At 38.2% G+C, this 22,000-nt stretch overlaps 1 protein-coding gene across 1 annotated transcript in view; it reads left to right on the top strand.

Moving 5' to 3' along the window:
- The window catches only part of ZCWPW2 (zinc finger CW-type and PWWP domain containing 2), a 122,419-nt gene that overhangs the window by 13,400 nt on the left and 87,019 nt on the right, over positions 1 to 22,000 (top strand). The gene's annotated exons all lie outside the window — the stretch shown is intronic.

Raw genomic sequence — 22,000 nt, 5'->3', positions numbered from 1 at the left:
GGAAAAGTGGCATCTTTTACTATAGGGATCTTCTATGAATAGTACCAAAATATTACCATATCATAGCTGATATACTCTTAATAAGTTAAACTAGCTGGAAAATAAAATGTGCAGTTCTTCAAGAGGCACAAAACAAAGGCTAATGCTGCTTGGGTGTCATTTCCTAGAAGCCTAACCATGAGATGCAAACTGTTAACTTTTGTTTGTCCTATGTGACCAATGATTTCACTGAAAACCTGCACAATTCAGTTTCAGCTATGGATTCAGTTGACCTTTGTGAAGTATTTACCTATGTAGATTGGGCATTTGACTTGTTTTAACCTATTAGGATTTTTTTTTGTTTGGTTTTATATTAAAGAAAAATTGTGGAAGAAAATTGGTGTGTATGAATGCTGAGTTGGTTGGTTTTTTGGGTGGTTTCTTTTAGTCAGGCTTTCTGTACATTGAGATGTTATGTGATTAATGAATCCTGAATGTAAAACTCTTCAATTCAAAAATTGCCGATAAAGCCTTTTTCATTTGAGCCCAAGCCAAAGTGCTCTCATTGCTGCTTTTCCTAAAGTCCGGGGATGGGGGGGTGGGAACCCACCAGTTCACACTTTTTATAATGAGGGAAGAACATTTTACCTATCTTATAAAAATGTGATTCAGTGTCTGTCTTTATAAAAGTGGGTTTTAAAAATTGGATAGTACAAATAATAGCAGTGAACCACTTTTATGGGTATCCTATAATTTTGTAATTATTAATCTAAAATTAAAATTCTGTAATTCTTTCAGAAGCACCTACACAGTACGTGCCACCCTGTATACAAACTAAATAGTGAGTTGGATGGGCTCTTCTGTAGCCTTTGAATAAGATCTTAGCTATTAACATGTCTCTCCCAGGTTGTATTTGAATTTTATTTTGTGCATTTTTGCTGGTATTGGTGGCATAGGAAATACTATAATATAGATTATCGCTACTTCTGTATTTATTAATAGACCCAACCAGTCTTCTTTTTGTCTCCTTCTAACTCTTTGTTCATGTAATGTACTATATATAGACATAGACTTCGTTTTAATATATTTAAAATCACAAATTTGTTTTATACTTTTTATGTTGTTGAGAGTGATAATTAGGCTTGTATTAGCATATTAAATAAATTTAGTCTTTTATAAAATTTAAAACACAGTATAAACAGAAAAGCAGACTTGAAGCTTCCCTGCTTTTCTAAAGCTCTTCTACTGAGTACGTTCACTCCTCCATACAACATGCATTCTAAATATTAGTCCATATGTTTATATATTGAAATATTTTACCTCTGCCTCTTTCTTTTCTTTGAACTTATTTTATGGTTTTAATTTTTTTGAATTTTAGTTCCATAGAAGATTTAATCTCACTATGTTCAATCAAGTTTATTAATCTTTTATAACTTTTGTGTCATACATACAAACACATTTATACTTAATTATATATATTATTTTCTAATTTTATTATTTTTTATATTGGTATTTAGTCAAGTCTGGAATTTATTTTTATAAATGGTACTAGGTTGAGATGGAACTTTGTTTTTTGTTATAAAAATTATGAATGTTCAATTTCTCACATGCTTTGGGACAGCAAATATGATTATATGGTTTTCCTTATATAATCTGTAATGTGACATGTCTTCGTAATCATTGTAAACATTGTAGGTGGCCAAACAGCACATATACTGGTATATGCCAGATCTGCCGGGGCAGTATTTGCTGGGGAAAGCTTAAAGGAATAGGGGTCAGTACGTCAGTGGAGAGTCACCAGTGCCTCATTCCACTCTACAGCAGAGCATAGCAATCTATATGGGCCATGTGACAGATTCCATTAGAGGGATCTTGACCACTGGAACTGTGAACTTCTAATGAGTAATTAGAGAAATACCAGCTCCTCCCTTGGCATGATCAGGAACCAGAATATAGTAGTAATATGATGCAGCTGGACTTTGATTTTAGCACTATTCTGACAGCCTGGCATTCAAGATTGATGAGAAGTCCCAGCCCAACTGAAATCTAAGACTTCTGGTTATAAATATAAGATGCTACAAGTTAGGGGCACCTGGGTGGCTCAGTTTGTTGAGGATCCAATTTTTGATTTCAACTCAGGTTATGATTTCAGGGTACTAAGATTGAGCCCCACATTGGGCTCCATGCTCAGCAGGAAGTCTGCTTGAGGTTTTCCTCTCCCTGTCTCCCTCTGCCCCTTCTCCTGTACACACACACTCTCTCTCATAAATGAATCTTAAAAAAAAAAAAAAAAAGATGCTGAAAGCAGGATGGCCATGCCAGTAGGCCACAGCAGTATACATGATTGATTGTGTTAACACCAGCCCCTTCCCTGACATGAGAATCACTGGAAGTAGCAATGGGGTCCAAACATTATGGCTGACCAATAATGATTTCCTTATGCCCTGGGCTATAGCCAGTTTCTGTGAGGTTTTGTAAGATGCCACATTTGTGGTAGGCCAGCTTGCAGGGAACCATTCAAGCAACTAATTAACTTTTACTTCTCAATGCCTATTTGGCCATGATCAGTCTTTTTCTTATTATTCTAATAAATGGGGCTTACTTTACAGATCTGATCTGCTTTAGCCAGAATTTTCTTAATCTACTTTCCTAAATGAAATTAACATAGTTTTTCTTTTCTTACGCTCTTCCTATATGACTTTTTAAATTTCCTTTTAAAAATATTCAAGGTATCCTCTAGGAGCTTGTACATGTTTTTAAGATTCTTTAGTTATGTTTCTAATACAATTTATTTCTTCATTTTCTCTTGTTCAAGAACTAGCTTTTGTTTCAAATTATTATTGACTAAAGTTTGTGTGTACCTCCCAAATTCAGATGTTGGAGCCCTAGGCCCCAAGGTCTCTGTATTTGAAGATGGGCCTCTAAGGAATTAATAAAGATTAGATGAAGCCCTAAAAGTGGGAGCCTGATCTGATAGGATTAGTATCCATATAAGAAAAGACACCAAAAATCTCATTCTCCCTCTCCTTGTGCATGCCTTGAGGAAAGGCTACAGGAGAAAGAGGACATAGTGGGAAGATACCCATCTACAAGCCAGAGTCTTCCAGCCTGCAAAACTGTGAGAAATAAATTTGTTTTCTGTTGTTTAAGACTGTTATTTAAACGGCGCCTGGGTGGCTCAGTTAGAAGCATCCAGCTCTTGATGTTTGGCTCAGGTCATGATCTCAGGGTCTTGAGGCCGAGCCCTGTGTCAGGCTCCATGCCTAGATTCTGTCTCTTCCTCTTCCTCTGCCCATCCCCACTGTTCGCTCACTCCCTCTCTAAAAAAAAAAAAAAAAAAAAAAAGTTATTTAAACCACTTAGTCTATGGTATTTTTTTTAATGGAAGTCTATCTTGATCGGCTCTATTAGTTCTTTGGTTTTTGTTTTATTTTCTTGCTTGTTGACTAGTTTATTAATTTCTCCTATACATCATTTTTTGTTTGGGTTGCATTCTGTGAAAAATCCTTAGTTCAATCTTGTAGCTTACGGATTTTTTTAACCATCTTGATAGTGTAGATTGATTTTTTAAATTTCAGTGGTCAGATTGTAAATCTCCATGATATTCTATTGGTTCTTTTTAAAAAATGAATATTCTTCCACATCTTTCTAAAGTTATTAAATATTTTAAAATGCTGTCCTTTTCACTTTATTAAACTAATGTTTTACAGGTATTGAGTTCTTCCTTTTGTTGGGCTTGTTTCCTCTCTTTCATTATTGGCTTTTCCCTTTGATTATTAAGATTGAGTCCTCAACTGTGTATTTGAGGTTATGAACTCTCTGTTTACTTAAGCTTTTTTTTAATAAATTTATTTTTTATTGGTGTTCAATTTACCAACATTCAGAATAACACCCAGTGCTCATCCCGTCAAGTGACCCCCTCAGTGCCCGTCACCCATTCACTCCCACCCCCCGCCCTCCTCCCCTTCCACCACCCCTAGTACTTAAGTTTTTCTCCATATATGGAAGGAGAAGTGGTGGGATAAAACTTCTGGACAGAGTGGACCCGTAGCTGCTTTTGGGTAGTTACGACTTAGCCTCCTAAATTTTCTGTTTTACTCCTCCCCCGCCCCCCACCCCGGCATTGACTCTCTCTGTTCTACATGACAACAGATATCTTCGTTGCTTCCTGCCTGGCCCAAAAAGCGATGACCCTGTAGTGTTCTACTTTAGTACTCTAACCAATCACTCTCTTGGCTGTCCCAGATCCCACCTATATTCATCATCTGACATTTGTAGTGTTAACACACCCTTGGACCAACATCCATCTTTGTAGGAGTTTTCTTCTGTGCATGTTTTGGCTGTGGCTTCCTTTTCTATTTTCCCATCTATTTTCTCTCATGGAAGGATTCTTCATAGTGTCTGAAGATATGAGGATACTACTTTTGATTGTTATATTTTTATTATTTTAGGAGATATGACGATACCCTCTTCTGTAATTTTCAGGTCCTTGGGGTCAGATGAAAAGGCTAAGCATATATTCAGTCTTCCTTCTTGAACCAGTGAACAAGATAGCTACTACATTTTAAAAATTGCTTTATTTTGATATAATTTCATACTTAAAGTTTCATGAAGGAGAAAGAATTTCCAGTTACTTTATACTCAGCTTTCCCAAATATTCCCAAATGTTAATATTTGGAAATAATAATTTGGGAATATAAATCAAATATATATTTGAGAATATATATTGAATCATTTAGGAATAAGTTATAGTGATATCACTGAAAGTGGCAAAAAAAGAAACTCTAAAAAAAATGTCCCTCCACTAAAGTAATGTTTAAACTGTCAAAAACCGTTAGAAAAATATTTTTGGAAACACAGACTCTAATTTTAGAATCTAATAAAAAGTGGACAATACCTAGAAGAGTGCTTAATAAAGAAAGAAGCTGCCAATTTCAGTAAGCAAGCCATGTGACATTTTTAATTACCCACTGTATTAGGGTTCTCCAGAGATGTAGAACCGCCATGTATACATACATACATACATACATATGTATATGTATGTATGTGTGTGTGTGTGTGTGTGTGTGTATATATATATTCATTCTAAGGAACTGGCTCATGTTACTGTGGAGAGTTGGTAAGTCCAAAATCTGAGGGGATAAGCCAGTGGACTAGAGACTCAAAAAAGAGTTGCGTTTCAAGTCCAAAGTCTGCTGGAAAAATTCCTTCTTGCTTGGGGAAAGTCAGTTTTGTTCTATTAAGGCCTTCAGCTGATCAGATGAGGCCCACCCATGTTATGCTTTACTTCACCATCAATTTAAATGTTAATCTCATCCAAAAAACATCTTCACAGAAACACCCAGAATAGTATTTAACCAAACATTTGGGTACCCTGGCCCAGCCAAGTTGATACATAAAACTATCACACCCACGACTGTCCCCCATTTCCCAGCTTACAGGTAGCAGTGGGGATAGCACCTTGCATTCCTGATGCAGCTTTCTGGTGCCAGAAGGGTTGACCACACACACCAAAGAATACAGCCTTTCAAAGAGAAAGTTACAGACATGAGCCCTCTCTATCCCTTGATACTTCAGTGTGCATTTCCAAAAACAAGGAATTGTTTTTATTACATGACCGTAACATAGTTTCAAAATCAACAACTTAGCTTTGATGAAATACTATTACTATATGGGTACATTTTAAAGACTCTTGTTACATATTGCAAAATTTCACTCTCAAAGTTTGTACCAATTTACACTTTTGTCAGTAGAGTATGGTAATTTCCAGTAATTCTTTATCATTTTAAAATCGTGGATTTCTATGGTTTTAAACTTTGCTGAATTGATATGTACCTCTTCAGATTCATTCCAGTAGAGCCCCTATGTCTTTTTTTTTAATATAGATCTCATCTCCCTCTGTATTTTGATTTTTCTTTTTCTTCATGAAATCTTCCTAAGAATAAAAAATAAAACACAAACTCCAACTGTGGGAGTATTCTAAACTTCACTGTTCCTAGTACAAAAGCATTTTTATCTATTACTGTTCTCTATTATATACACTTATTTTTTAAAACCATTAATCTTTACAACCTCTCTATGACAATAATTTTGGAGATAAAATCATCAGAGTTTAAATGACTTTCCCAAAGTTAATACAACCAGTAATTGGTAGACTTCAGACTTTTCTTAGACTGTCTGACTTTAGAGCTGATACCACATTGAACTGGTTAGGTGGGAAGGACAGTGACAAACTCTATCAGCATTTGCCAAAGGGAATTCATATCTGCTACATTTAATTGTCTTGAAGATAGTGATAAAAGCATCTTTTGTGAGAAATGATACAAGGTATCAGATTGAAGGCTCTGGATGAGGATCAAAAATGAGGAGTGCTGGATGTTAATGATTGACAAGAAATGTAACTTTTAGTGTAATATGATTGCCAGGTTAAGGAAGATTATGTATGAACTGAAGACAGAATAATGGTGAACACCTATAAAGCAAGTAAGGCTTAGCAAGTGTTCAGAGCAGGCGAGACTTAATAACACAGATGTGATGGAAGGGGTCTAATGAAATTTGGACTCTGATAAATGGTTAAAAATAACAAGGCACAGGAGCTAATAATACAGCTGGAGGAATAAAGAATTATTGAGGAAGAACAACCAGAATGCAGAAATCAAGAAACAGTAAAGCAGGACAACTTTTAGAAATCTGACCTTATTCTCCTTACATTACAGATAAGAACACTGAGGCCCTCTTGAGATTACAGAGCTAACAAAGTTGCATAACAAAGATTAGAAACTACATTTTTGATGCCAAGTCCTGATCATCTTCTAGTGCCTCTTGAATATTATGAAATTATAATCCGTAACGTTAAATTATCTTATTACTTCAAATTCTCATTGGAAATAGATTCAGTATTGCAGTCTTATAATCAGTGGTTACAGTGAGATATTATCCAGAAAATGTAAGTGATGAAAATTGAAATTATGTTGCTAAAATGCCTTAAGTCTAAAGACCTTGATACCGATATTATTACTTTTCTCCAACCCAAAAGAGTGGCATCATCTGGAGTAGTTTGTGGTTAAAAATGGAAACACTTCCTATACAACAGTTTTGGAAAACAAAAGAATAATGACAACTTTTTTTCATTTGGAAGAACAATCATTATTTTTCTCATTCACATACAAACAATATAAACAATTTCTGTTACAAGCCGTCATTTATCTTCATTCTTATTCTGTATGTATTTTTTTCACAGTGTCTCATTAAATTCTCATACTGTTCAGAACTCCTTGGATATGTTGTAATTTTACCATCTGGGATTCATCAGTCACAAAATACATATACATTGTAATAAAAATGGATGCTTCACAAGGGTTCTTATTGGCTATAGTCCATCTTAAAGGCCTTTGTTCTGTTAAACAATAGAACTGTGTAATATTTCAATTCAAGAACAGTTGATCTTATGTCTTAATTTTTTCAGACTCTACTATAACATTCTAAAATAACGTTCATGGAATACAGAAATCTTTGGAGAATCTATGTCAAATCTATGTGGACTTTTCTGATTTTCTTTTAACTTACAAATTTTACTTTAATGCTACAAATACCTATAATAGTAATTATGCTGCATACAGTTGTTTAGAACTGTTTATTGGGGTTCTGCAGACCTCGGTGGTCCCTTTAATAATTTAATTTAATTTAATTCGTAATGCATTGCAATGTATTATTACAAATAAAAAATTGCTCACTAATCTCTTTCCCATCTGTTAGCTAGTTCCAGATGCTCCTCAGAAATATAGATGACATTGAGCAAAATTAGGGAAATGCTAGGAAAAATTCCTGCATGTAAATTATTTAGGTATTTGGGTGGGGATCAGAAAACAATGTTTCCATCATCAACTCCTTCACTGCGGGAGATAAAAAATAATGTGTCTGCCCTCAGAGAGCTCACAATTTAATGATGGGAAGTATGCAGTAACACTCTGATATGAACCAGGATGCTATAAATACCAGAAGTTAAGGAAAACCCAGCAGGGAGAAATTGCAGCTGGTTGGGGATATCTAGAAAGACTTCTTGAAAGAGATGGTATCTAAAGTGGATCTTGAAAGTTGGCACTTTACAGATGAAGGTAAAGAGGATAACATGAACAAAGGTATGGAGGCAGACACATTTGGTATGTTTGGAAAATATAAAATAATGTAAGTTGGTGCAGTTTGAAAGGCTAATAGAAGTAATACTAGCAACCATTTAATGAGCACCTACTGTGTGCTCTGCTTCTTCCTACATATCCTATATGCATTATTTTTTTAACTTTAAGAACACACTATGAGGCAACTGCTAAGTATTATTATTATTATTGCCATTTTTTAAATGAAAAGATATTAAATGATTTGCCCAAAGTTAAACAGATTTTAAGGTGATGGTCTTAGCTCTTAATCTAGGTCTGACGGTAGTGGTAAAGTCTATACTCTCAACCACTATAATACAAAGTTATATTGTGGAGATTTCAGATATAAAGTGAGGACTTTATTTCCAATTATGTTAGCAATGGAAAACAATAAATATTTTTTTCAGCAAGAGAACCGATTATTAGGAGTTTCTAAGATTAACCTATTATCAGTGAGTTGAATAAATGTGAGGAGAGAGAGAGAAAGTAGACCGGCTGGTTGGTAGGCTTCTTAGAGCAATCTGAGTGAACTAATGAACCGAACTGAGTTTAGGGGACTGAAAAGGTGGGAACATAACACAGTGATTCTTTAAAATGTTTAAGTTGTAACAAAATGACAGATATTTAAATGGAGGGGAGGAGGAAGTAGACCATTTCAAAGGTGACCTTGGGTGAAATTCAAGCCTAAGTAGCAATAATGGGGAAGAGAAACTTCTGAAGGAAAAGAAAACTCAATTTGCCCCAGGTTGAGGGTGCCTGAGAAGCATCCAAGTGACAGTGTCAAAATTACTTGGAATGTAGCTGTGAAAGTGAGACTTGAGATGGAGATTTGGCAGCTATTTGCAAGGAGAGAGTGTCAAAGCTCTGCAAGTCAACTCCCTAAGGAAGAGAATAGAAAGAGAAATTTGAAGACAGACTTTAAGAAAGGCCTACATTTAAGGACTAGGGGGAGAAAGAAGAACTAGTCAAAGAATCAGTAGTGGTTAAACATTGAAGAACAATCCTTTGACTAGGTGATAGAAAATCTCTGGTCTCCTTTAAAAGAAACATTTGGCAAAAGCCAGATGGTCAGGCATTTAAGAGTAAGTAGATGCCTAGGATTTCTGGCAAGTAGTTGATACTCTTGACTTTCTGTCGTGTGACTCTAGAACTTTTCTCTAGAGAAACAGACCCATACTTCAAATTGCCTATCTAGTAGACTCACAAGCATCTTAAACTCAAGACCAAAAAGAATATTTTATTTCTATTCCCCAAAACTTAAATTTGCTCCATATCTATGTCCTCTATTTGATTATTAAACTATTTGATTATTAAATCTATTCAATTGACTCCACTGTTTTAGTTTTTCTTTTCTTTTCTTTTTTCTTTTTTTCCCTAAACAGAAATCTTAGGTTCATCTGCCACTATCCCCCCTTCCTTATCACTAGGAACCTTCCACTTCCAAAACCAACATACAGTTGATTATTGTTATAGACTAGGTGTTTGTGTCTCCTCAGAATGTGATGGTGTTAGGAAGTGGAGCCTTTGGGAGATGAGGGCAGAACTCTCATGAATGGAATTAATGCCCCTCTAAAAGAGACCCCAAGAAATGCCTTGCCCCTTCTACCATATGAGGTTAGTTTTGCTTTTGTAAAAAAGCAGCCATCTATGAACAAGAAAGGGGCTTTCACCAATGAATCTGCCAGTGCCTTCCTCTTGGAGTTTCCAGCCTTCAGAACTATGAGAAATAAATTTCTCTTATCTCTAAGTCACTTAGTCTATGATACCTTTGTTATAGTGGCCCAAACACATGAAGACAGAAATTGGTACCAAGAATGGAGGAGTGCTGTTCTAATGAACACCTAAAAATGTGGAAGTGACTTTGGAACTGAGTAATGAGTAGAGAAGTTGGAAGAATTTTGAGGTGCATGCTAGAGAAAGCCTACGTTGTAGTGAACTAATAGCACATTAAGAGTGATTTTGTGAGAGCCCAGAAAGAAAAGAGCTATAAAGAAAGCTTCAATCTTAGAAAATACCTAGTAACTTGACCAAAACTTTATTTGAAATATGGTAAAGTCCATTCTGATTAGATCTCAGATAGTAATGAGGAACATGCTATTGGGAGATGGAGAAAAGGCCATTCTTGTTATAAAGGGCAAAGAACTTGGCTGAATTGTGTACATGTCCTAGTGTTTCATGGAAGGTAGAACTTTTGAATGATGACACTGGATATTTGACTGAAGAAATATCCAAGCAAAGTGTTGAAATTGCAGCTTAGCCTCTCTTTATTATAGTGAAATGCAAGAGAAAAAAATAATTATTCCATCAAAAAGGAAGCAGAACTTAAAAGATTTGGAAAATTCTCAGCCTATCCATATTAAAAATAATGAGTGAACTGTTTGGAAGAGAATACAGAATGTGGCCAAACAACTATCTGGTAAGGAAATTAGCCATCTAAACTGACTTTAGGAGCTATTATTCATGACAATGGAAGAAGGCAATTTGGAGATCATCTGGTCTGCCGCCCCAGTTATAGGCCCTGAGCATAAAGGCCTAGGAGTCAGAATGATTTCAGAGGAGGGGCCAGGGCACTTGTGGGACTGTGGCACCTACTGCCTAGCCTTCCCTCAAGGACTTCCACTCCCTGCATTTGTGCCAAGCTCCTCAAATGCCACAGGTCCAGTTTTAGCGAGTCCCTGTGGTGCAGATTGCAGCAGTAGTCACCTTACCAGAGGGTATAGGCAGAGGATTTGCTGCATCCATGTGGTGCTGCCCACTTGGTGCCATCTCTGCCAGGGCACAAAGTACACAACCCATGAGATCATGACTACTTCTACCTACATTTCCTGGTACATGACCCAGGCAGAAAATCCCTGAGGCAGAATCACTCCATTGTGGTTCTGTGGAATCAGTGGAGCTGTGAGGCTGGGACTGCCCTCATGACCAGGAGCCACCTTCAGGCAATACCAGCCTTGGAGAGCCACAGGCATGTGATTTTAACCTTTGAGACCTATGGTGTAGACTGCTCCAAGCAAACTCAGAGAGTTGGGGGCTACCCAAAGCAATGGAGGCAAGACCATGTATAGCCTTTGGTACATTTTGTATTACCCTTTGCTACATTTGTCCAGTATTTTGTGGAACTTAATTTTATATGTTTCTCTCTGAACTCAGTAAGAGAGATTGTTTCTTGTTCAGCTTTTGTTCACAGTCCTGAAATCCATGCCTGACATTTAGTAGAAGCTCGCTTTATGTTTGAATTAATGTTCAAAGTCAATCATTTATTCAACAAACATTTATTGAGTATCAAGTATGTAATACACTACCAGGAGCTCAGTATAGGGTAGTACGTAGTACTCTTACTATCCCTAGATAAGGGGCCAAAGGTTTAGAGTGGTTAACTCATTTGTCTATTAAAAAGTGGTAGAGCTATCTGACTGAAAATTGAGTGTCTGTGACCATTCATAACTATTACCTTGGATGAAGGAATAAATAATGTACAGCTTGAACTTAAGACTGTATAATTTCGGATGGCTGTCTTATATTTTTTATTTTCAAATTTAATTTTTAAATTTTCTTCTGATTTCTGTAGTTCAATGTTAGCTAAGTCATGATATCAAAAATTAGAAGTCCTGTAAAGCAAGTGTTAATGCTTAGCATAGCTTCTTATTTGTCAATATCTTTATAATCTACAGTGTAAACTACTTAGGCATAATTTTATAGGGACCCATTTAAAGACCCTAGAAAGGGTCACCTGGGTGGCTCAGTGGTTGAGCATCTGTATTTGGCTCAGGTCATGATCCCAGCCTGAGTTCCACATCAGGCTCTCCACAGGGAGCCTGCTTCTCCCTCTGCCTATGTCTTTGCCTCTCTGTGTGTGTCTCTCATGAGCAAATAAATAAAATCTTTAAAAAAAAATTAAAAATGAAGACCCTAGAAGTTTCTGATGGTGCCTGGGTAGCTCCTGTCATGATCCCAAGGTCCTGGGATAGAGCCCCACATCAGGCTCCTTGCTTTTCCCTCTCCCTCTGCCCCCTAACCCCCACTCATGTGTGCATTCTCTCTCTCTCTCTCTCAAATAAATAAATACAATATTTTTTTAAGACTCTAGAAGTTTCAAAACCACATTGTCTTTCCCTCTTCATTTGCATCTTCTGTATGTGATAGTAATTTTGAAAACCAGCAAAGTATTTGAGAAGAGGTAATAGAGATCATGAAAATCTGGTTTGAAAAGAATAAGTGTTTTGTAATCTGTATTATAAATTCTATTAGCCTGGATAAACTGTGTCAAATCTAAAATATGAAGAGGTTTAAGTTAGATGCAATTGAAAATGAGTATCACTATCATTTAAGTAATAATGACATTTCCTTAGTGTTAATTTATCTTCTCAATATTATCCACTGTGAGACCCAACTTTCTAAGAAAATCTGAAAACTTTATCTACCATTTAAAAGTAATCTTTTAATCCCCTTAACATTTTATAATAGGATATCATAATGGATTTTCCTAAGCTTTCCATTGAAATGGTACCACAAACTTAGAGTACTTTCTCCATTATAGTGGTCCGATAGTTGCAAGATGGACAAAATCCTAAGCAGTTGAGTGATAGATAGCAATCATTTTTCACTTTCTTTTCTATCTCTTACACGTTAATTATTTACATTATTAGTGTTCTTTTCAATATGCTGTTTCTTTGTAGAAATATTTTAAAGTTTTCTGAGGAATAATTTAATCTAGATAACAGTCCATAAACCTGTTAAACTAGTTAATTATAACTCAAATACATTGCAATATGGTAAAGGTAAATAGATAGCTAAAGAACACCTCTGTGAAGCACTCTTAGTTGTGGTACTGCCCACCTTTCCAGCAGGAGGCTTCACATCACTATTAAGAGATAGGACTTGCAAAAAAAAAATAAAAATAAAAAAATTAAAAAAAGAGGACTTGCTTATATATGATCTGAGTGAGGATTCTAATATCAATTTCATATTTAATATTATTAAGCCATATTTTCTATTATTAAATAAAAATAAATAGAAGTTCCTTGAATGAATATGTAATGGATAATCTTATTATTTCTAGAACTGTACCCAACTCCTTGCCCTCAGTTTATTTGTTACACAATCTCTCAATACCTGCCTTAGACTTAGAATCTTCCATATCTTTCTTTTATTTGATTGGGGAGTTGATGGCTTTTCACACAGTAGCCAACATCATGTTCTCCTCCTACTATTTTCTTTGCAGCTAACTGGGGGGGGGCTTGTGGAGGATGGATGATTGTGTCTTGAAACATAAAACTCAACGTCAGCCTTGACAGAAATAACTTTAACTTCTTCTGTGTTTGATGACTATATTTATGCTTCAATATTGTCAAAGGCACAAGATAAAGATGTCTGTTACTACTACTACTGTTTAATATTTTTCTAGAACCAATGTAAAAGTAAAGAAAACAAAATACGAAGGAATGTCAGCAAGATGCCAGAATAGTAGACTCTTGACTATCCTTCCTCCCATAGATGAACTGAATAAACAGCTACACACAAATCAATTTCCTTCGAGAAAAATACAGAAATTAGTTGTGTGATTCCTGCACATCAGGTGACTAAGAAAATACACACATTGAAAGGAGTAGGAAATGTTGAGACACACTCCTCCCATAAACTGGCTTAGCAATTTGTAATCAGGATGGAATTCCCAATTGCCAGCTTTTCCCTGAGGAGCAAAGGATTTGGACCACGTATCTAGCTCCCCAACTTTTATTGTTGTCAAACAAGGAACTGGCTCCCAAATCACCTGGCTCTGAAAGTCAATGGAGCTCAAAATTCATGAGTTCCTCAGAACCATATTAAACAAAGAGAAAGTTGTAAACCGAAGTGTGAGCACTTACCAAGACTATACAGTGGACTCAGTACAGAGAGAACAGACAAAAACACAAGGCTACCAGTTTCCCCTTTGAAGGGATTTGACTGCACATTTTTATAGCTGCTGCCTCAGGGTCGAGTTTCTTTTTCTTTCTTTTTCCATTCGTGGAGCTTCTAATCAATCAATCTTCATCTGGAAGTTGACTGGGCTCCTCCAGGGGCCTGAAAATGTGGGCACCTCAGTAATTTGCTTTCCCCTCACTCCAGTGATGAAAACAAGTATCCACCTTCTCCCTGGAAAGAGCTTGTTCACACATCTAGCATCCCAGCTTTAATACTGCCACCCAAGGGTCTGACTCCCAAATTGCCTAGCTCAGAGAGCCTGAAGGACTTGGCATTCACAAGTCCTCCTTTGCCACCAAAACCAAAGAGGGTTTTTAACAGATGTGTATGTATTTCCTGCTGCCATTCCCCACCCTTCGTACAGAAGGAACAGACAAAAACACAAGACTCCCAGTTTCTCCGTGAAAGGGATTTGACTACATAATTTCCCCAACTGCTACCCAGGGGTCAGGCTTCTAATTATTCTGCATGTAGGAGCTTACGGGGCACATAATTAGTAAGTCTTACAGAAGCCTGAAGAGATATGTGGGAATTTTCTGTGCCTTTTCTCTCCAACTCACCACATTGACAAAACAGTGGAGATAAATGATTTTTCTGTCAGATTATTAATTCAGAATAATAGCCATAAAGATGCTCAGTGAAGTCATGAGAGTAATACATGAACAAAATGAGAATTTGAGCAAAGAGAAAATATATTAAAAAGCACAAAAAATATAGGGCACCTGGGTGGCTCAGTCAGTTAAGCTTCTGTACTGGCATGGAGCCTGCTGGGGAATCTCTCTCTTCTTCTCACTTTGCCCCTCCCAATCTCTCTATCACCCTCTTTAATTTAATTAAATTAATCTTCGATATAACTCTCAACAAATTAGGTATAGAAGGAATTTATCTCAAAAGAATAAAGGTCATATAACAAATTTACAACTAACATACTCACTGGTCAAAAGCAGAAAGCTTTTCATCTAAGATCAGGAACAAGACAAAGGTGCCCATTCTCATCACTTCTTTTCAACTTAGTACTGGAAATCCTAAGCAGCACAGGTGTGCCTAGGCAGCACAGGCAAGGAAAAGAAATAAAAGGCATCCATATCAGAAAAGAAAAAGTAAAATTGTCTTTCAGGATACTTTATATATAAAAAACCCTAAAGACTCCACTCAAAAACTGTTAAAACTGATGAATGAACTTAGTAAAGTTACAGGACACAAAATCAACAAACAAAAACTGGTTGCATTTCTGTATACTAGCAACAAACTATCTGAAAAAGAAATCAAGAAAACAATCTCATTTCTAAGTGCATCAAAAAGAATAAAATGCGAAGATGGCGGAGGAGTAGGGTCCCCAAATCACCTGTCCCCAACAAATTACCTAGATAACCTTCAAACCATCCTGAAAATCTACGAATTCGGCCTGAGATTTAAAGAGAGAACAGCTGGAATGCTACAGTGAGAGGAGTTCACGCTTCTATCAAGGTAGGAAGACGGGGAAAAGAAATAAAGAAACAAAAGGCCTCCGAGGGGGAGGGGCCCCGGAGGAGCCGGGCTGAGGCCGGGGCGAGTGTCCCCAGGACAGGAGAGCCCCGTCCCGGAGGAGCAGGAGCTGCACCAACCTTCCTGGGCGGGCGGAAAGGGGCTCGCAGGGAGTTGGAGCAGGACCCAGGAGGGCGGGGATGCCCTCGGGCTCCCGGGACACTAACAGACACCTGCAGCCGCAGGAGAGTGCTCCGAGCTCCCTAAGGGCTGCAGCCGCACGCGGACCGGAGCAGCTCGGAGGGGCTCGGGAGCGGCTCCAGGGAGGGAGCTGCGGGGCGGGAGCGCAAATCCAACAACACAGGCCCGGGAGCACAGGGCGCCGGGACACAGCCCAGGATCCGGCCTCCCCCCGGGACAGGCAGAGGCCGGGAGGGCCCAGGACAGCAAGGACGCTCCTGCCCCGAGCTGAGCAGATCAGCGGCCCCGCCCCGGAGCCTCCAGGCCCTGCGGACGGAGAGCCAGAGCCCCGAGCCGAGCCCCGTAGTTCCTGCGGAGACTGAATCCAGGCTTCCAGAGTTGCCATAGCAACTGCCGCTGATCCTCCTGAGACCTCACGGGGTAAACAACCCCCGCTGAGCCCTGCAGCAGGCAGGGGCAGAGCAGCTCCCCCAAGTGCTAACACCTGAAAATCAGCGCAACAGGCCCCTCCCCCAGAAGACCAGCTGGACGGACCAGTTCCAGGGGAAGTCAAGGGACTTAAACTCTACAGAAATACTCCCCCGTGTTTTTTTTTTTTCTTTTCTTTTTTCTTTTCTTTTTGATTTCTGATTGCTTCCCCCACCCCCTTTTTTTTTCACCTTTCTTTCTTTTTCTTTCCCTTTTTCTTCTCTTCTTTCCTTTTTCTTTTCTTTTTCTTTTTTCTTTTTCTCTTTTCTTTCCTTCTCTCTCTTTCTCTCATTCTCCCAATACAACTTGTTTTTGGCCACTCCGCACTGAGCAAAATGACTAGAAGGAAAACCTCACCTCAAAAGAAAGAATCAGAAACAGCCCTCTCTCCCACAGAGCTACAAAATCTGGATTACAATTCAATGTCAGAAAGCCAATTCAGAAGCACTATTATACAGCTACTGGTGGCTCTAGAAAAAAGCATTAAGGACTCACGAGACTTCATGACTGCAGAATTTAGATCCAATCAGGCAGAAATTAAAAATCAACTGAATGAGATGCAATCCAAACTAGAAGTCCTAACGACGAGGGTTAACGAGGTGGAAGAACGAGTGAGTGACATAGAAGACAAGTTAATGGCAAAGAGGGAAACTGAGGAAAAAAGAGATAAACAATTAAAGAACCATGAAGACAGATTAAGGGAAATAAATGACACTCTAAGGAAGAAAAATCTACGTTTAATTGGGGTTCCCGAGGGCGCCGAAAGGGACAGAGGGCCAGAATATGTATTTGAACAAATCCTAGCTGAAAACTTTCCCAATCTGGGAAGGGAAACAGGCATTCAGATCCAGGAAATAGAGAGATCCCCCCCTAAAATCAATAAAAACCGTTCAACACCTCGACATCTAATAGTGAAGCTTGCAAATTCCAAAGATAAAGAGAAGATCCTTAAAGCAGCAAGAGACAAGAAGTCCCTGACTTTCATGGGGAGGAATATTAGGGTAACAGCAGACCTCTCCACAGAGACCTGGCAGGCCAGAAAGGGCTGGCAGGATATATTCAGGGTCCTAAATGAGAAGAACATGCAACCAAGAATACTTTATCCAGCAAGGCTCTCATTCAAAATGGAAGGAGAGATAAAGAGCTTCCAAGACAGGCAGGAACTGAAAGAATATGTGACCTCCAAACCAGCTCTGCAAGAAATTTTAAGGGGGACTCTTAAAATTCCCCTTTAAGAAGAAGTTCAGTGGAACAATCCACAAAAACAAGGACTAAATAGATATCATGATGACACTAAACTCATATCTGTCAATAGTAACTCTGAACGTGAACGGGCTTAATGACCCCATCAAAAGGCGCAGGGTTTCAGACTGGATAAAAAAGCAGGACCCATCTATTTGCTGTCTACAAGAGACTCATTTTAGACAGAAGGACACCTACAACCTGAAAATAAAAGGTTGGAGAACCATTTACCATTCAAATGGTTCTCAAAAGAAAGCAGGGGTAGCCATCCTTATATCAGATAAACTAAAATTCACTCCGAAGACAGTAGTGAGAGACGAAGAGGGACACTATATCATACTTAAAGGATCTATCCAACAAGAGGACTTAACAATCCTCAATATATATGCCCCGAATGTGGGAGCTGCCAAATACTTAAACGAATTATTAACCAAAGTAAAGAAATACTTAGATAATAATACACTTATACTTGGTGACTTCAATCTAGCTCTCTCTACCCTTGATAGGTCTTCTAAACACAACATCTCCAAAGAAACGAGAGCTTTAAATGATACACTGGACCAGATAGATTTCACAGATATCTACAGAACTTTACATCCAAACTCAACTGAATACACATTCTTCTCAAGTGCACATGGAACTTTTTCCAGAATAGACCACATACTGGGTCACAAATCGGGTCTGAACCGATACCAAAAGATTGGGATCGTCCCCTGCATATTCTCAGACCATAACGCCTTGAAATTAGAACTCAATCACAAGAAGAAGTTTGGAAGGACCTCAAACACGTGGAGGTTAAGGACCATCCTGCTAAAAGATAAAAGGGTCAACCAGGAAATTAAGGAAGAATTAAAAAGATTCATGGAAACTAATGAGAATGAAGATACAACTGTTCAAAATCTTTGGGATGCAGCAAAAGCAGTCCTGAGGGGGAAATACATCGCAATACAAGCATCCATTCAAAAACTGGAAAGAACTCAAATACAAAAGCTAACCTTACACATAAAGGAGCTAGAGAAGAAGCAGCAAATCGACCCGACGCCCAGCAGAAGAAGAGAGTTAATTAAAATTCGAGCAGAACTCAACGAAATTGAGACCAGAAGAACTGTGGAACAGATCAATAGAACCAGGAGTTGGTTCTTTGAAAGAATTAATAAGATAGATAAACCATTAGCCAACCTTATTAAAAAGAAGAGAGAGAAGACTCAAATTAATAAAATCATGAATGAGAAAGGAGAGATCACTACCAACACCAAGGAAATACAAACGATTTTAAAAACATATTATGAACAGCTCTACGCCAATAAATTAGGCAATCTAGAAGAAATGGACGCATTCCTGGAAAGCCACAAACTACCAAAACTGGAGCAGGAAGAAATAGAAAACCTGAACAGGCCAATAACCAGGGAGGAAATTGAAGCAGTCATCAAAAACCTCCCAAGACACAAGAGTCCAGGGCCAGATGGCTTCCCAGGGGAATTCTATCAAACGTTTAAAGAAGAAATCATACCTATTCTACTAAAGCTGTTTGGAAAGATAGAAAGAGATGGAGTACTTCCAAACTCATTCTATGAGGCCAGCATCACCTTAATTCCAAAACCAGACAAAGACCCCACCAAAAAGGAGAATTACAGACCAATATCCCTGATGAACATGGATGCAAAAATTCTCAACAAGATACTAGCCAATAGGATCCAACAACACATTAAGAAAATTATTCACCATGACCAAGTAGGATTTATCCCCGGGATGCAAGGCTGGTTCAACACTCGTAAAACAATCAATGTGATTCATCATATCAGCAAGAGAAAAACCAAGAACCATATGATCCTCTCATTAGATGCAGAGAAAGCATTTGACAAAATACAGCATCCATTCCTGATTAAAACTCTTCAGAGTGTAGGGATAGAGGGAACTTTCCTCGATATCTTAAAAGCCATCTACGAAAAGCCCACAGCAAATATCATTCTCAATGGGGAAGCACTGGGAGCCTTTCCCCTAAGATCAGGAACCAGACAGGGATGTCCACTCTCACCACTGCTATTCAACATAGTATTGGAAGTCCTAGCCTCAGCAATCAGACAACAAAAAGACATTAAAGGCATTCAAATTGGCAAAGAAGAAGTCAAACTCTCCCTCTTCGCCGATGACATGATACTCTACATAGAAAACCCAAAAGCCTCCACCCCAAGATTGCTAGAACTCATACAGCAATTTGGTAGCGTGGCAGGATACAAAATCAATGCCCAGAAATCAATGGCATTCCTATACACTAACAATGAGACTGAAGAAAGAGAAATTAAGGAGTCAATCCCATTTACAATTGCACCCAAAAGCATAAGATACCTAGGAATAAACCTAACCAAAGAGGTAAAGGATCTATACCCTAAAAACTATAGAACACTTCTGAAAGAAATTGAGGAAGACACAAAGAGATGGAAAAATATTCCATGCTCATGGATTGGCAGAATTAATATTGTGAAAATGTCAATGCTACCCAGGGCAATTTACACGTTCAATGCAATCCCTATCAAAATACCATGGACTTTTTTCAGAGACTTAGAACAAATTATTTTAAGATTTGTGTGGAATCAGAAAAGACCCCGAATAGCCAGGGGAATTTTAAAAAAGAAAACCATAGCTGGGGGCATCACAATGCCAGATTTCAGGTTGTACTACAAAGCTGTGGTCATCAAGACAGTGTGGTACTGGCACAAAAACAGACACATAGACCAATGGAACAGAATAGAGAATCCAGAAATGGACCCTGAACTTTATGGTCAACTAATATTCGACAAAGGAGGAAAGACGATCCACTGGAAGAAAGACAGTCTCTTCAATAAATGGTGCTGGGAAAATTGGTCATCCACATGCAGAAGAATGAAACTAGACCACTCTCTTGCACCATACACAAAGATAAACTCAAAATGGATGAAAGATTTAAATGTGAGACAAGACTCCATCAAAATCCTAGAGGAGAACACAGGCAACACCCTTTTTGAACTTGGCCACAGTAACTTCTTGCAAGATACATCCACGAAAACAAAAGAAACAAAAGCAAAAATGAACTATTGGGACTTCATCAAGATAAGAAGCTTTTGCACAGCAAAGGATACAGTCAACAAAACTCAAAGACAACCTACAGAATGGGAGAAGATATTTGCAAATAACATATCAGATAAAGGGCTAGTTTCCAAAATCTATAAAGAACTTATTAAACTCAACACCAAAGAAACAAACAATCCAATCATGAAATGGGCAAAAGACATGAAGAGAAATCTCACAGAGGAAGACATAGACATGGCCAACATGCACATGAGAAAATGCTCTGCATCACTTGCCATCAGGGAAATACAAATCAAAACCACAATGAGATACCACCTCACACCAGTGAGAATGGGGAAAATTAACAAGGCAGGAAACAACAAATGTTGGAGAGGATGCGGAGAAAAGGGAACCCTCTTACACTGTTGGTGGGAATGTGAACTGGTGCAGCCACTCTGGAAAACTGTGTGGAGGTTCCTCAAAGAATTAAAAATAGACCTGCCCTACGACCCAGCAATTGCACTGTTAGGGATTTACCCCGAAGATTCAGATGCAATGAAACGCCGGGGCACCTGCACCCCGATGTTTCTAGCAGCCATGTCCACAATAGCCAAACTGTGGAAGGAGCCTCGGTGCCCATCGAAAGATGAATGGATAAAGAAGATGTGGTTTATGTATACAATGGAATATTACTCAGCCATTAGAAACAACAAATACCCACCATTTGCTTCAACGTGGATGGAACTGGAGGGTATTATGCTGAGTGAAGTAAGTCAATCGGAGAAGGACAAACAGTGTATGTTCTCACTTATTTGGGGAATATGAATAATAGTGAAGGGGAATATAAGGGAAGGGAGAAGAAATGTGTGGGAGATACCAGAAAGGGACACAGAACATAAAGACTTCTAACTCTGGGAAATGAACTAGGGGTGGTGGAAGGGGAGGAGGGCGGGGGGTGGGGGTGAATGGGTGACGGGCACGGAGGGGGACACTTGACGGGATGAGCACTGGGTGTTATTCTGTATGTTGGTAAATTGAGCACCAATAAAAATTAATTTATAAAAAAAAAAAAGAATAAAATGCTTAAGAATAAACTTAACAGCCCACTCTCACCACTGTTGTTCAACATAGTATTAGAAGTCCTAGCCTCAGCAATCAGACAACAAAGAGAAATAAAAGGCAATCAAATTGGCAAAGAAGTCATACTCTTACTCTTCATAAATGACATGAGACTTTATGTGGAAAACCCAAATGACTCCACTCCAGAATTACTAGAACTGATAAAGGAATTCAGCAATGTGGCAGGATATAAAATCAATGCACAGAGATAAGCTGCATTTCTATACACTAACAATGAGACAGAAGAAAGAGAAATTAAGGAATTGATCCCATTTACAATTGCACCAAAAAGCATAAAATACCTAGGGATAAACCTAACCAAAAAGGTACAGGATCTATACTCTAAAAACAACAGAACACGTATAAAA

This window comes from Nyctereutes procyonoides, unplaced genomic scaffold (genome assembly GCF_905146905.1).
Source record: "Nyctereutes procyonoides isolate TBG_1078 unplaced genomic scaffold, NYPRO_anot_genome, whole genome shotgun sequence".
Lineage (NCBI taxonomy): Eukaryota > Metazoa > Chordata > Mammalia > Carnivora > Canidae > Nyctereutes > Nyctereutes procyonoides.
The sequence above is the reverse complement of the archived record's forward strand: the minus strand, read 5'-3'. Positions and strand labels throughout refer to the sequence as shown.